Source organism: Dromaius novaehollandiae, chromosome 6 (assembly GCF_036370855.1).
Source record: "Dromaius novaehollandiae isolate bDroNov1 chromosome 6, bDroNov1.hap1, whole genome shotgun sequence".
Lineage (NCBI taxonomy): Eukaryota > Metazoa > Chordata > Aves > Casuariiformes > Dromaiidae > Dromaius > Dromaius novaehollandiae.
In genome coordinates, this window is record NC_088103.1 from 31,152,817 (window position 1) to 31,168,489 (window position 15,673).

The 15,673-nt window shown below is 37.1% G+C and overlaps 1 long non-coding RNA gene across 2 annotated transcripts in view; it reads left to right on the forward strand.

Moving 5' to 3' along the window:
* The window catches only part of LOC112979707 (uncharacterized), a 59,301-nt gene that overhangs the window by 33,479 nt on the left and 10,149 nt on the right, over nt 1-15,673 (forward strand). Inside the window, exons 3-6 of one of the 2 annotated variants that reach the window (XR_003258253.2) lie at nt 3,867-4,084; nt 4,974-5,032; nt 5,613-5,946; nt 7,268-7,401. This is a non-coding gene — a long non-coding RNA (uncharacterized LOC112979707). Of the gene's footprint in view, nt 1-3,866; nt 4,085-4,973; nt 5,033-5,612; nt 5,947-7,267; nt 9,040-15,673 lie in introns of those variants that run through there. The other variant, XR_003258252.2, reaches the window with a different exon arrangement.

Consider the following 15,673-nt stretch of genomic DNA (forward strand, 5'->3'; position numbering starts at 1 on the left):
AATCTAAAGCCTCTTACTCTTTGACTTTCTCTTATAATGTATCACAGTTTTTCTTTTTACAGCGTTTACTTCCAAAACTCTCTCTTCACACTCATTCTAAACGTGAATGCCAGATAGCATTTTCCCTTAGGCCACCTTGAAACTTCATTCATTTTAACCGGCCTTTTTGAGAGAATAATGCCTTTGCAGAAGCTGCAGCAGAGAAGAGGTTAATTCATTTTTTAAAACTCTTCAGATCCTATAGTTTTACTATTTGCTTTCCAGTACCTTTACTGAGTGCCACCTTGGACAGACAGATCATCAATGTGTCCATCTCATGGCAATCCTTTTCCCTGTTCGTTTGCATCTGATTAGTAAGCTGGGAAAGGCAGTGAGTTTTATTTATTAGAATAGTTCAAATAATTAAAAACCTGCTCTGTTGTCAAGAATAAGTGAAACAATGCAAAAGGAGCTCTCATTCATCGTGTGATAGTAACCTCAAACCTCATGGTTCTGATATGTTCTGTTTACTTAGTTATGCAATTAAGACCGTAGAAGACAAAATGAAAACTGATATCAGACTGAACTTGGTAGTCTTCATTCATGTAACTATTTTATTAGTGCTAAATAGATCTGAAAACTTTTGTTTCCTCCTATCAACCCTCCAACCTTCCACAGTAAGCCTTTCCAACCTTACCTGATAAGCCTTCTAACTTTACAGATAGAGTTGAGAGTCTCAGCTGCAATTGCTCTTGCATTGTCTCCACTACCCATTTCTGAGGCAGCCCATGCTCACTAGTATATTTGCAATGAGTGCCATCATGCTTTTCCCTCCCTAGAAGGATGATCCAGAGCCCATCAGAGTTGATGGAAGGGCTGCAATCAGCTTCAGTGGGCTTTGTCATAGTCCTTAGCCAGTGTCTCATGTGACTATGGGTTTTTCACTAAGCTAAGTAAGTACTGTAAGCATAACTTACTAATACAAAGAAATTCCTTGGAAACTAACTGGAGAAATGTCTGCGATCAAATTCTGTGGAAAGAAACTGGAGAAATAGCTGTTGTCAAATTCTACAAAACCTTATTTGACCAATTGGTACTGAGTATTCTCAGTGAAAAGACTGTTTTCACTCTGAACACCTACCAGTGTACTAGGCAGCCAAATGAGTTAATTTAACATAAACTAATATACAAGTATTAATTTAGAACCACATTATTGGTGCCCTTTGCTTAAGTGCAGAGAAGAGGTAGAGGATTTTGCAGAATGGTGAGTACTCCTTTCTTATCTGTTGCTTCTTTGAGCTCCAGCAAGCCACAGTGAAAGATGTTATTGAAATAGAGCTCAATCATAAAAAGTATTGGATTCTCATGTCCTGTCCTGTTTAAAGAGAGATTCAGGGCCCTAGGGACCTTGCACGGCTGAGCTCACCAATGCGAGTTTGGCTCTGTTTTTCCCTTGACTAACCTGATTGGCTTTTGGGACAGCACATTTTTTAATGTGAAGTGTTTAGAGTTTTTGAAATACTTGGAAATGTATGATTTTTAACTGTACTGCTGTCTTTACAACCCTGAAAGGTCACATCTATTATATTCTGCAGTCAAAGCAGCTCTGCAGGGAATCTTATCTCTGACATATGCCAAATTATGCAGAATCTCAGCCGTCTAATTGCACATCATGTACAGTGACTTTTAAAGAGTATTTTTAGGCCCTTAGACTGCTACTAACCTTTAAAAAACGTTCAATCCATTTGTTGTGCTACCTCCTATCACCAGCTTAATTTTCTAGTCCAGTCTAGTAAGACTGTTAAGTTAAAAAAAAAAAAGCTTGACTAGTTTCTTTGCATGTAACCTCCGAAAAAGTTGCACTATCCATCTTCAGGTGAAAGAACACTGTACAATCACTTCATTAAAGCTCCTATAGACCTGTGGCTTAATGACAATGCACTAGCTCATATTTTAGGTGAGATTCAGAGCTATTAGCCTCTTCATGTAGTATTTCCTTTAAAGATTTTATTTTTACCATTACATGGCATCAGTGGGTGCTTGTACTCCTCTACTACTAAATATTAGTTTGTAGGATCAGGTCTTATGTGGGTATTCAAACTGGCATATTGATTTTGTCTCTGTGGAAAAAGTACTAAAATATATACTTAGCTCTGAAGGAATGTTCACTGGGATTAAAAGGAGTCCATAGCGGATATTGAATTTAATGGGAACTGAGTACTTCACTCACATAGGTTACTGTAAAAATCTTTGCCAATATCTTTCTGGTGGTCTTGAGAAATTTAGGAATTAACCTTCAAAATGTAACAAGGTATTTATTAATGTAATTTATGCTTTTAGGAAAATGAAATGCGCATATATTTTTTATTTATATAAGATATTCAGAGGAAGTTGATAAAGTAATATATTTTTCCAAACACTTTAAATTGACTCACTTCACTACACTATTTCAAACTTTGAATCATTCCTTACCGTACTTGAAGCTACAGCTCAAATCAGATTCATTAAAACAATAGCTGTGTGTCAGTAATTGTGGAATCCTACAAATTAATGTAGGCAAGAAAAGTTTGCATAGAATATGATTGCAAGATTTTCTCTTTCAGACTTTATATAAAGACTCTGTTTTTAAGAAAAGCAAAAAAATTACCATTTGTCATCCATGTCCAAACCAGACCAACACAAATATCTGCAGAGTGCTGTGAGAAGTAGAAACTAAAAAGTTTGCACAGCTCATATCAGAGTCCTTGAAATGTTTCAACTATATTAAATCATCCGTACCTCTCCGCATGACAATCAGTAGAACCTAGTTTGTGTTATTTATTCCGCCTGGGCTAGTACAGCTTTTTTTGTGTAAATTTAACAGGAGCAGAAATATTTTGAGGAGTTTGCAATTTGCTTTTGTTAATATTAACCCCTAAAATACTTGCCTTGTATACAATGAAACAAAATAGCTTTAGGATCCTCTATGCTAATACATGCTTTGAAAGAGGTGCAGTTTGAGAAAAACTGCATATTCGTGTAATTTCATAGATTAAAAATTGACAAACTAAAATACTCTGCCTGAGTGTGTCAGTGACTGAGACACTGTGGAGGAAATGTTAACCATTCCTTTTCCTAAAAAAAGTCATGTGGTTGATTAGGATTAAATAGCACAAGCTGTAATTCAGAACATGTATGAAAACTTTCTAGTACACAGACCAACTCATACAGAAATTTCTTTCTAACACCATCTGTGATTTCCCAGTGGTGTCTGATTTGTAAGAAGTTGAGCCATGTACAGCAAAAGCAGGGCATTTGCATGTTGCTTCATGCAGATGTGGGCTAGTCAGGGATCACAGGGGAGAAAATTGTACTTTTCAGAAATGTGAAGACGATAAGGGTTTTATGTGCTGTTTGTGCTCATTTTAAGGTGTGTTTATTCTGACTGGAACCTATTTAAGTTCATGATTATATTTTAGAATGACTGTGAAAGGAAAGATCTTTCTTCTTTAAAGCCCTATAAAGGAATAACTACAAAGGGTAAAAGGTGACATGGTATGGATAACAAATATCACTATATGTGCGACTGCTGAACATTGTTAAAGGCATAGAGAATAATCCACATTAAACATCAAGATTCCTGGCCCTAGATGCCCCCAGTTGCTCTGTTTGGTAATGTGAGATGTCTTAAATTCTAATCCGTCATGAGAACTAATGAGCAAGTAAGGTCTTTTCCTTCCACTAAGATAGTAGTAGAAAATTCCTTTCTATACACTAATCTTGCTGCCTAATACCTGTAGCGTTTTCACCATCTTCCCATAGCACTGTAATGATGCATGCCATACCACAAACACTGAATTGTTCTGTCTCTTAAGGCCAGTCTCAGTAGTACTTTTCTCTCTTAACAGACCTATTGATTTCAGTGGGATTACTACCTTACAGCAAGGCACTATGCGTGAGCACAATCCGACATACTGTAATTCCACTGGAAACGGTAAAAAGATTCTGTCACCGGAGGAATATCTTAGTACTCCACAGTGATGTGAAGGGAACTATGGAGAACATTTTTTGGTGGTGTACAGCCTGATTCCGAGTGGGGCTACTCTTCCAACTACTTTTTAGTTCAGTGAGTACTACCCCTTATGTGTTTTTTGAAGTATTTAATATCTAAAGAAATAAAATATCAGTATTCAGAGGTGTTTCTTTATTCCAGAGAACTGATATTTTCTGCTTTAGGACTGATTTTTTTTTTTATGAAAAAACTTTTAAATAATTTAGTAATTTAAAAACCTTCTTTAACTCCCACATTAAAACTGCTTAATTCTTCAGATGAGCATAAAACTCTACAGCTTCTATACTGCAGAAGCACTTTTCTACATTTTTTTTTAAACACACAAGTATAGATCCAATACTATTTCAGATGTATATTCTTCTGCAAAATATTTGATTGGAAAGATTAATAGCTGTTTATTGGATGGCTGTTTCATAAGAAACATAATACCATACATTTACATTACAGGAGTTAATAAATGATGGCAAATTCCTCAAGGCATTATCAAACTGTGTGAATTTGTGTATCTGATCAAATATTTATTAGCTGCAGTCTCTTCCTGCACTGATTTTTCTTTTCATTTATTGCGGCAGGCCTTACTGCACAACACTGAGGTGATAGTCATGGGCATATGCCCCCAGAAGAAAGGCAATGATTATGAAATACCCAACTTCAAAACCTCAGGCTGCCTGAATTTTAATTTTTGGTATTTTTTTTCCTTTAAGTAAACGGCTACAGTGTTTAATTTTCTTTTCTAGCTCATTTACTTGACCTATATTTAAAACTAACCAGATACAAAATTTCATTATCTAAGCTGATAATAGATATTAATTTCCATTGTATGACCTCTAAAGCTTTTTATACTTACATGTGAGCTTTTCTCATTGTTTGTTCTGATTCTTCATCAGACATAAATTTTTACCAGGTTGCTAAAGCTCTGCTCTATATTATTTTCTTTTTCCAGGAACTTGTTGGATGTGCCACAGATCCATTGCACTGAACAAGTCTGAAATTTTAGAATGAGTAAGTATGCCAGTAAGGCTTGTGAGAGACTGATGGTTGAATAAAAATAAAATGCCATTAGAAAACAAGGAAATGTGTGCAAATATCCCCACTGCTCTTAGCTTCAACACTGAGCCATCATTAAGTCAGCTGAGTATGATGCATTGTTCCAATTCAGTTAACTCAGAGGAGGCAGTCTGTGCTGCTGACACAACAAGACCTGAGTGTCCACTGTATTACAGGAGTGCTGAGGACTGGCAAATCTCCCGTTTTCTCCCATGGCCAATCCTTCAGCACCTTTGAGTGACACAGAGCTTGGTGGTGGTGGAAGTTATAGCTGTTTTGTACCCCTCCTTCTACAATGTCCATTTCAGAGTTTTGATTACCCTGTTGTATTGGACTGGTTTTCAGGATGGAGAATTGTCTTCTGGGCTTTGCAACAGGACTTTGCTTCTTTCAACACTGTAAAGCAAGTTGTCAGGATCCCTTTCATCCTGTGAACACTAAGGACATCTGTATATCTGATTTAAAACAGATTGAAAGAAAAAATGTGTGTTTACTCTGAAAATATCACAATCTTGGGTTTTCCATATTTCTGCAGGGGCACAAGAAGCTTTGGAGGAACCTACTTTCAATAGAGTCTCACCATTGGAAATGATATATAGAGAGAAAAACCAAAGCAGACTCCATGTTCTCATTCTGTTCTCACTGAGGTCTGTCAAAGATTCCCATTTACCTCAGCAGATGTGTGCCAAGGAAAGAAATTCATCTCAACACAAAGGTTATAGGAACATACATTCTGAGAATGCTGGTTATATATTGGAGTACATTGTATATTTTGGTCCAGACCTCAGCTGTACAGAGTGGCCTAAAACCGAAGAAGTCCTTTGAGATAGATTACAGCTCCTCTATCTGACGTTTGCTGCAAGTGGCTGGTAAGTAAGACTTGAAACTATACAATTTTGCAGGGCATGGGGCCTTTTCTTTCCTTTGTACCATCTGTAGGCCATGGGGACATTGAGTAAATAATAGGCTTTGTGTTTATAATAGGCATGTTCTCTAAAACTGAGAGTTCTAAAGGACTGAGCTGAACAGACATACTGCTGCAGAATGCAAACAGATGCACACAGGCGAAATAATTCTGAATTAAGGGTTACCAGAATCCACATTTCCTAAAGAACAATAGGGAGAGACTCAGGAGAATACAAAGCTACAGACTTGTGAGATCCATTCATTTAGATTATTTATTTAGATTCATACAAATAGTCAAAGAGATGCCTATGCTTAGCCCTAAGCATCCTTGACAATTATGTAAACGCATAAGCAACATAAAGAATGAACCAGCCTGCAGCAATCTCTGCCATCCACAGCCCTGAGTAGCAGACCTTGCAGGAAAAATAAATGAAGAGAAACCATGCCTTCCTCATTTCCTTCCTCCCCAAGCACCCTTCCAAAGAGGAACTTAGATGCATGGCCACATCATGCATATAATTTTGCTGTTTGGCTATTTCTTTACTGAGATTTTCTTTCCACATGATTGATGGATAAATAAATATCTCCTCTACTCATATATAAAGTCTTCTGTGAAATGTGAGAAATAATGGTTTCCTTTTCATTTACTGTGTTTGTTAATGGTGAACAAAAAATCCCCAATAACTAATTACTGGATAAAACTTTGTTATAGATTCATACATAGTGTTTGACCTGATACTTTGTCTTTTAATGTTTTCATCCTGGTATAATCAATCCAAAATGCATACTGACAATTGATATTGCTAGTAGAAATTTCATATCAGTCCCAAGATTCCTAAATCAAAAGCTCTAGTCTACAATGTTAAACCAATTTAGAAAAATCTACATTTGAAAATCAAAACTGTTAATAAAACAATAATCATACTTGTGTTGTTCTATTAGCTTGGTCCTGGACACAGGTCTAAAAAGGGCAGCATTTAGGTATTAAGTGGTCATTGTGTTTCAGATTGTGTTTAATTTCAAAATTATCTAGGTCCACTAGATCAGTGAAATCAGTGAGGCTTTGTCCTCGGCACTAACCAATTATCTAGAGTGTTTTTTATTTTTAAGTGGGGAGGCTGGCTGATCATATCATTAAGTGATTTCATTAGGAGTTTCATTAGGAGAAATGCTTCTTCTTATCAGTTAAAGACAGTTCAGCTTTTACACATAGCAGAATATATTCTGTCCTGAGTAATGCTTCTAGATGCTGATCCTTTTTCCTTCTTTGTTCTTTCCTTACAGATTCTGACAAGAGGCAAGAGGGAACCATGTGATATGTATTTGGCTGCATGAGACTGAGTCTAAGAGATGCGTCTTTTTTGCTGTTTCATTCTAAAGGCGGTCAGGTTTGGGTTTTGATGTGCACTTTGAGAAAGGTAACTACTACACACATGCTGTGAAGAGGTCTGTTAAGATGAAGAGTACTCCTCTTTCATCTAAATACTAATATGTGTTTGAAAGCTGCACAGAATGAGATTCAAATTTTTGAATATTATTATCAGCTGTTTAGTTAAACACTTCAGTCTTAGCGAAAGCAGCCAAGGAGAGAGATTTGTAACGGAAATATTGAGACTGATATGCGTGAAGTATGAATGAAAATTTCTGAATTCGAAAGCACCACAAGCAACTATAGAATACAAGTTAAAAGAATGGCCTGTGTTGATAAACAAGGACCTGACTGATAACATTAAAACTAGTAAACACTGAGGAATGTGTTTTTTATAGCAAGACTAGAAAGCTTGTGCTCCAGTATGGTCACACGACAGATGGATCATCAAAAGGAGACCTGCACTCTGATTATAGGAAGTTGGCAACATGGTTGCAACACATCCCATGAGCACTTCGGTCTTGTTATCCCAAAGGGAAGACAGACTGTACCCATAACGATAGCCAAAATGAGGAAACAAGAACAGTGGACCATAACCTTGCCTCAGACCTATGGAGGATGTAGTAAGTCAAAATCTGAGGCAAAAGACCATGCTATAATAACTGTTTGACTCATAAAAGGGTTAAAAGAGCTGTGCAAAAAGCAGTTCATTGTCAGCAGTCAAGAGAAACCCAAGATGTAGCAAGGTCTCAACACCTGCCATCCCTTGTCCTCTGTGTTGCACACAAGCGATCTTGCCCAGACCATGGATACATGCATCTTGGTGCTTGCGAGTATGTGAATATGAGAATAAGTGAGTAAAATCTAAGAGAATGAGTATGAATGATAGGAATCAGTTTTGTTTAAAATTAATATCACCTTCCCCTTTCATAAGGTTTTACGTTTAATTTTTTCCATTAATTTCCCACAAAAGTAGGCATTTTTTGCTTCCAAAGACCTGTTTATATTTTATGAAGCTTGCTTTAAATTATACTTTTGTGTCCAGAAAGGACACTAAGGCAAGTCTGATGTCCTTATTTTGTTTCTTTCTCTGAAGATTCCAGAGTGCTTTGCTTTTTATGCAAAGACTGAGGCATGATAGCTAAATGACTTCCTGTACCTGTTTGCATTTGATACGTTGTATCTGGGCAGATTACTGAAGAATTTAGGGGAAGATTTTCAAAGATAGAAATGGTAATAGGTATCTAACTTAACTGAGAAATAAACAAGAAATTACCTTTATTGGAGAAACTGATAAACACTTGCTTTTCCACCAGCAAAATGCAAATAAATGTATTTTGGTTTTATTTTGCAATATGAACTCATGTTCCTAATGAATGTAATGTCATAACTGCAGTAAAAATGTTTTCACATTGAAAACTTACCTATAAAATTATAATGTGTTTCTATTACAAGAGCAGATGCAGCCTAAACAGGATGAGGGGAAAAGTAGAACTTGTGACTGCAAGTGCTTTAGGGATTGTGGGGAAATGCACAGTACCAACCAGTGCAAAGGGGCTATAGTGCTCTTTACTGTCTTCATTTACAGGCACAATTTGGTGCTTGTCACTATTTTGAGACTTAACTAGCATTTTACATTTGCTGTTAGCCTTTCTGAATAAAAAGACCAATGACTATGTTACATGAATGGTAATAGTAATGTGATATAATAATTTATGAAAGACTGGGTTTAGATTATTCAAGAATGTTATAGTTAATTTGAAATTTACTTGTTATCCTATTTGTACTTCCTTTTTATGAGCATTTCTGGGAGCAAAACAATAATAAATTTAACCCTGTTTGCTGGAGCTGGGGCTTTAGCCTGCCAAGGGAGAAAAAGGATGCTGGAGGGAGAGAGTTCATTTATGTTTTCTCCCTGGATCACTTTTAACTGAGTCAAAGAAGAAGAAACAGGAAGTTGAGATGCTGGATGGAGCCTCTGGCCATGCCCTATTCCCAGAGAGGGCTGCAGATAGTGTGGAAGTTTCAGGGCTCACCACTTGCTTGCCAGCCCTCTCCCACCACTTTAAAAGAATCTCTTGAATGATCAGTTTCCTGATCACTGCTAGAGGCCTTCCTGGAAGAAACCAGCCCCGAGAAAAGAACAGGGTTGATTCGGTACCTCTTGCATTGCTCTGGTAGCAAAACAAATGGAGAGCTGGACAAACAGGTGATATCTTTGGGTGACAAAACTTTCAGTAAGAGATGGTGGAGGTATAACTCTTCTAGCAATCCCCAGCTGGTGATGAGGTCTTTAGGGAACAAGGTTTCAAGCAGTCTTGTGCTAGAGGCTGATTTAGCTCAGGAGACTGAGATGACTTAGATTACTCTGGGTCCTTTCCTGAATGGAGTTTTGGCAGACCTGGGATCCTTGCCCCAAATTCTTCATGGGCCACCACATCAAGTCTGTGGACTTGTGAAGATGAATTTGGACTGAGAAAACACCGTCAACATAGCTGAGATAATTCAATAACTTCTGTTTGCTGCAGGAGAACTGAGCTTTAAGGGAAGAATTGGCTAGAATTGTTCAAGAAAGGGACACTGATAGTTTTGAATAATGACTGATTTGTCAGGATATTACAGATCTACCAGAAATCACAGCTGTTAAGGGAACACGCAGGAAACCTAAGAAGTATGCAATAATGTATTAGCCAGCTTTTGTTCCCATTACTTTCTTCTCCTCTAAAATATGCTGACCCGTTGTGTTTTTCAGGTTTTTTTGAACGTTTAATTGCATTTGGTTTTAATTCTGTTGAGCAACACTCCACATGGGGGTTTCTGGTGGCCAGTTGAAAGCTTCATTCATGGCAGTGTTTAGATGACCGAGTAACTTTGCATTTGTCACACAGCACAATGCAAGGCTGCACAGACATACCTGTGCTTGTTCTGAACCAGTAATCGTAGGTGCTAGAAGCAGCTTAAATGTCATTCATATCCCAGGAGGAAGGCTGCATTATACTATACTGTTCTCGGCCAAGCTCACAGTACTGAGTAAAGCAGCACACAATCATGATTATGCTATTTTTAAAACACAGGTTACTGTACGTATACTTCAGTATACTCTAAATGCAGTAGCAGAGTTCCACTGAGCCTGAGTCTCTGCTGCCAGGCACAGCCTGAAGTCACTGATGCCCTGTGGTATATTAAGGTTTGGCTTTCTGTTTTGATGGTGTATTACACTGACTTTTGCTCAGAAGTAAATTATTCTTAAATCCTGCAGGGCAACATAGATTTGGTCGCAGTCTTTTTAGATTTTTGCTATGATAAAGTCATTTCTGTATATTTTTATTTGTAAGATTAGGGAACCTGGGCCCTCAACTGTCATCAGAGTTCAGGCACTATAACCAAATTTTCCTTTTTCTTGGAATAACATCTAGAACATCTATTACACTAACTGTGAAAGAAAATGTGAATTTCTGTAATTAGGAGCACAAGAACAGTAACCTTAAATGAAGGGCACATCATTACAAGGAGACTTGTAATGAGGGTGACAAGTACCCATGCTGCTGAAACATAACCCTCTGAACTGTACTGCATAGAAGTCTGATGATTGATTGAGTTTTTCTTAATTAATTCCAATGATGGGTGAAATCTGTGATGACTTTCTTTTATTGTCTCTTTGTGACATTCGCCACATAATTATCATCCTTTAATGTTGCATGGGATCTCCCTACTATCTTTTCGATAAAATTATTTTCACTGTTGGCATATGGCATAATAATTGATTCTTAAAAAAAATAGATCATAAATAGCAACATGCAGCATAGACTCCTAAAGCCCCAAATTTGAGGTTGTAATAGAGGAGCATTTTCCAGATTTTCAAAGGTAAGTCTTGTAAATTAAGGTTTTATAACTGGGGTTGCATTGCAATCCCAAATTCCTCCCTCCCTCCCTCAGACATTTAGAGGAATAGTACTCTGAACATCAACCACTTTTTTATTATTCTCAGGCAAGAGTAAAGGAACTTTGTGTAAGTTTGAAGTATATTGATCAAATTATATTTCTAGTTAATTTTTAGTTCCAAAATTCTTGGAAGTGGAAACTACCTAGCATCCTCTTAATGTGTTGTTATCTAAAATGCTCAGTATGCTATCTATTGATACCTCATTCTTGTGTTATTTCTTGTGAAGTGTATCTTGTGAAATTAAATTTATTCCAGTTACAAAATGAATATTCTTATGCCTATACCAAACTTAAATGAACACATTAGATATATTTTCCTCTCAAAGTGTTTCCAGAGGTTAGATAGGATCAATTCTGAAAATCTTAAAATGGTTTCTCAATGATAGTTCTAATGGTATAGGTTTCTATGCTATTACGCAGAACCGTATGGATTTAAATACTTTCTATTGCCCTAATTTTATTCTGCATTTAAACATTGTTTACTTGAGGTCATTGATTGTACTACCACAAATGGAAAAACAGTGTCCTTGGTGTAATGTATGAGCCATGTCAATTAAAATCAATATATAGTTTTGACAGTGCCTCTCAAAGGAGCAATTGTTGAAATTGTTTAGTGCATTAGATCAGAATATTTGTGTGACAAAGCCATGAAAGAGTTAAGAAAACAACAGCCCTGAAATTTAATGTTAAAATTCATCCCATATAGAAGAGCAAAAATGCGGTCCTCTCAGTGGGACTAACAGCATGACAAGAATGGATGAAAATGATATCAGGTCAGAATTTGGAAATGCACAGAACCAACAGCCTTGAAGAGATCTTGTCAAAATTAAATTGTTTCAACTGAGTGTTTCGGTTTACTGTGATATTGTAAACAATTTCTAAAATCTCCACTTTCTGAAAAGAAAAACTTTGCACTGACTATCATTCTCTAAGACACTTGATGAATTCAAGTCATTACTTGAGAATGTTAAAATTCCTGTATATTAGAATACAGGTCTCCAACACCACCTGAGTTATGTATTTTCAAATGTGCTAAGCTGTAATACTGGCATGGTTAGTTTTGATGAGAAAAACAGAGCCATAACACAGTATGTTTTCTCACAGCAGTATCTATTAATTGTACCTCTTTGATGGCAACTTGGAAGCAGATCGCTCTAAGATTGAAAGAATAACATCTATCTGATCTAAAACACACAGGACACTCCACAAGGGATAATTGATGTTTCTGTATTTTGGGGGTTTGGGGTTGGATTCTCAAGAGGAGGCATTTTTTTCATGGAAACAGGACTGCAGAGGAATCAGCTCTCAGGGAGTACTGTTGGATAATGTTCTTTGACATTTCCAGCCTCAGTAAACTCTGCCCAGTCTTTACTTCATCCTGGTCAGTTGTAAACCTGCCTGCAGAAGGGAGATCACAGCCATTGCAGACACAAGTTATCTGTGAGATTTTGGGGCCTATCTCTTATGGAAGATCACTGCAACCATAAGACTGTAGCCAGCAGGGCACTTGGAAACATGCAGCACATGGTAATGTGCAGCTTCCAGTAAAGAGTGAGCTGTTAAGAGCTGGTTCAGATGTCCCCACATAGCTTTTCACTGTCTGATACAGGTATCGCAAGGCCCTTTTTAAAATGGAGTTTAAGGTATTACCTGATGAACGCAAATGGTATATGGAACACAATTTTTAAACTTCTCATTCCCTGTGCTGGCAATTATGATTGGTTCAGCTAGATTCAACAGTGGGATGTGCTTTTTCCACATCCTTTCAATGGAAATTTAAACAGATTTGCTTAAGGTTAAGGTGAACCCATTTCACTTTGCAGTACCACCAATAAGGAGGAGTTACACTATTTACTACTTCTCACCTGAGAAAGGGTTCTAGCTTCCTTAGTTTCTTTAACTCAACCACTTGTGACTTTCTTATCATACCATTGATTGAGAATGTCACTTAAATATTTTTTGAAAGTGAGAATGTAGGCTAATTACAGATGTAGTTCTGTTCATCATATTTTTTCTTATTTCCCAAAAATGACTTTGGCAAGCTTCACCTGATGAATTTCATTTGACTCTCATGTAAATCAATGCTTTGGAACATCTTTATTTTTCAGTACTTTCTTTCATGATTTACTGTGTTGTTCTAATTACTATGGTACTGTCCTAAATTTGCAACAGATGAGTCCTTTCAGATCCTTTGCTGTTTACAGCTTCAGTGATGTTAAATCTTTGGAGAAGGAAGATTCCGATTTAGGTTTTTGCAAACGGCCAGAGAAATTAGAAAGTCTGAAGGGAACGGTATGAGGAGTAGAGGCCTAATATAAGGTTAATAAAATTGTCAGGCATTATTCAGCAGAAGGATGGTTTTTACATTGTTGTGAAGGGTTATGGATTCATCTTTTATACTTGGCAGAATTGACAATGAGTAGTCAGGCCTGGCTGTAAGGTCTTCTGCGTGTGTAAGATTCTTGGAGAAAGACAGTCAAGAATGGAGATTTCATTAAAATGACAGCCTTTTTTCATCAATCCACTTCACAACTGTCTTATTCAAAGGGCCTGAGAATAATAACTGACCTTCTAGATACAAAAAGACATTTAAAATATGAATAAAGTAAAAATTAATCCAATTCTAAGAGGAAAATACAGTATATAATTTCTTTGTCTTTGGTATTACTGTTTTGCAGTGATAACCTGTCTCAGTTGAAGTCTGTGGGAATTTGCAAGTGATTTTAACTCAGCTAAAGGTGCCATCTCCTAACATCAGAACAAGGCTGATTGAAAGAGCTTAAGCTATCTATTGTAAGGCTTTATTTTTGGAAGCTATGCAAATAGGGTTCCCAGTGTGTTCTAATCCAAAGCTAACGTACACTGTACCTGATTGCTCTAGTAGCTATCCCACACTCTAGTGTCAAAGATGTACAGTTGGCAAGCAGGAGGCATAGATTTGAATCTAAGAACTAAAGGCTATGAACAAAAACACTGTTTTTATGTTTTTGAACAAATAGCCTAATTGGTGAGCTGTTTTGAAAAAGGCAGGTGTCAGTCAGCCAGCTAAGTTCTGAAAAAGAGAGTCACGATTAATTAGGTGCCTGTCTTAAGAAAATGATTCCAGTTTGTAGACCCTGCATGGATGGAGGTCCTTAATATGCCCCACTGACACCGATACATTTGGTGGGATTTTAGGCTCATCCCTGTGCTCAGTGTGTCCTGTTGGCTGGAACTAGTAGCCCCTCCACTCACAGACGGGTTTTTGTGGATCAGCCTACTGAATTTCTTGTCTCTATTTACTGTTGAGGGGAACCTAGTTGCCTAACTGTGGCTGCCTGGATTATCCTCCAGGGACCAGCGACCTAAGTTTTTGCTGCTCTCTAAGCTGGAAATACTTTGGTCCTTTCTTTTCATTTTGAATGAATGCCAGTGCTTTAAGGAAGCTGTTTGGTCACCGTTTATTACTACTGTTGTTGTTCCAAAAGGTAGTCTTTCAGGTATTAGGTATTAGGTATTCTTGCAAGTGCTGGAAAGAAGTCAAATCAAGTGTGATAATCATGGCTGACGTGGTAGGGATAATTATCCAAGCCTCAATGTAAGAATGGGAGAATCAGTTGGAATCAGTCCTTGGACTGTTGTCCCTGCCGCATTAGCCATGTTAGTGCTGTCACAATTTAATTTAAAACAGCAACTAGGTCTGGTTGGAAATTTTCTGACAGAACACTTTTCCATCAGGCAGTGTCAGTTTGTCAGAAAAGAAATGGTCTGTGGAAATGTGGTAATTTTGATAAATCTTTTGAATGAAACCAGACAAGTTTCTAATAAAATCCTGTCTAGTTTCCCAACATCTCACCTGCCTGTTTCACTGGCTCTTTGCTAGCCTAGGAGCTATAGTGGAGCAAGGGACTGTAGGTTATCCAAGTTCCCAGCTGACAGACTGGTTCAGTAGTCTGTTTTCCAATTGTAAAAGTACAAAAAAAATTTTTTTTTAAGTCTCTGGTGGCTTTAATCGACCATTTTATCAATGGTCTAGGAAAAGAGATTCCAAGCTGCAAACTAAAGGCCGTGAGGAATGATACATGGCCATGGAATTATAAGACAGTATTTTCACCTAATATGTTGTTGAAATGAATACATAGCAGCCTGCCAAAAATTCTAAGAATTGACAATGAAAAGTAAATCTAAAAAGTTTGGGAGCCACAACCAACCTAAGGGTTGAGATGAAAGGCTCAGATGTACATTTTCAGTTTAACTGAACTGCATATTATAATTTATTACATTATAGCAGCACCTAGAGCCTTATTGTATTCCACTCTATACAAAAAATAGCAAAAAAAAAAAAAAAAAAAAAAGTCACTGCTTCAGATAATAGTGATGAGATTTAACAAAGGGATGAA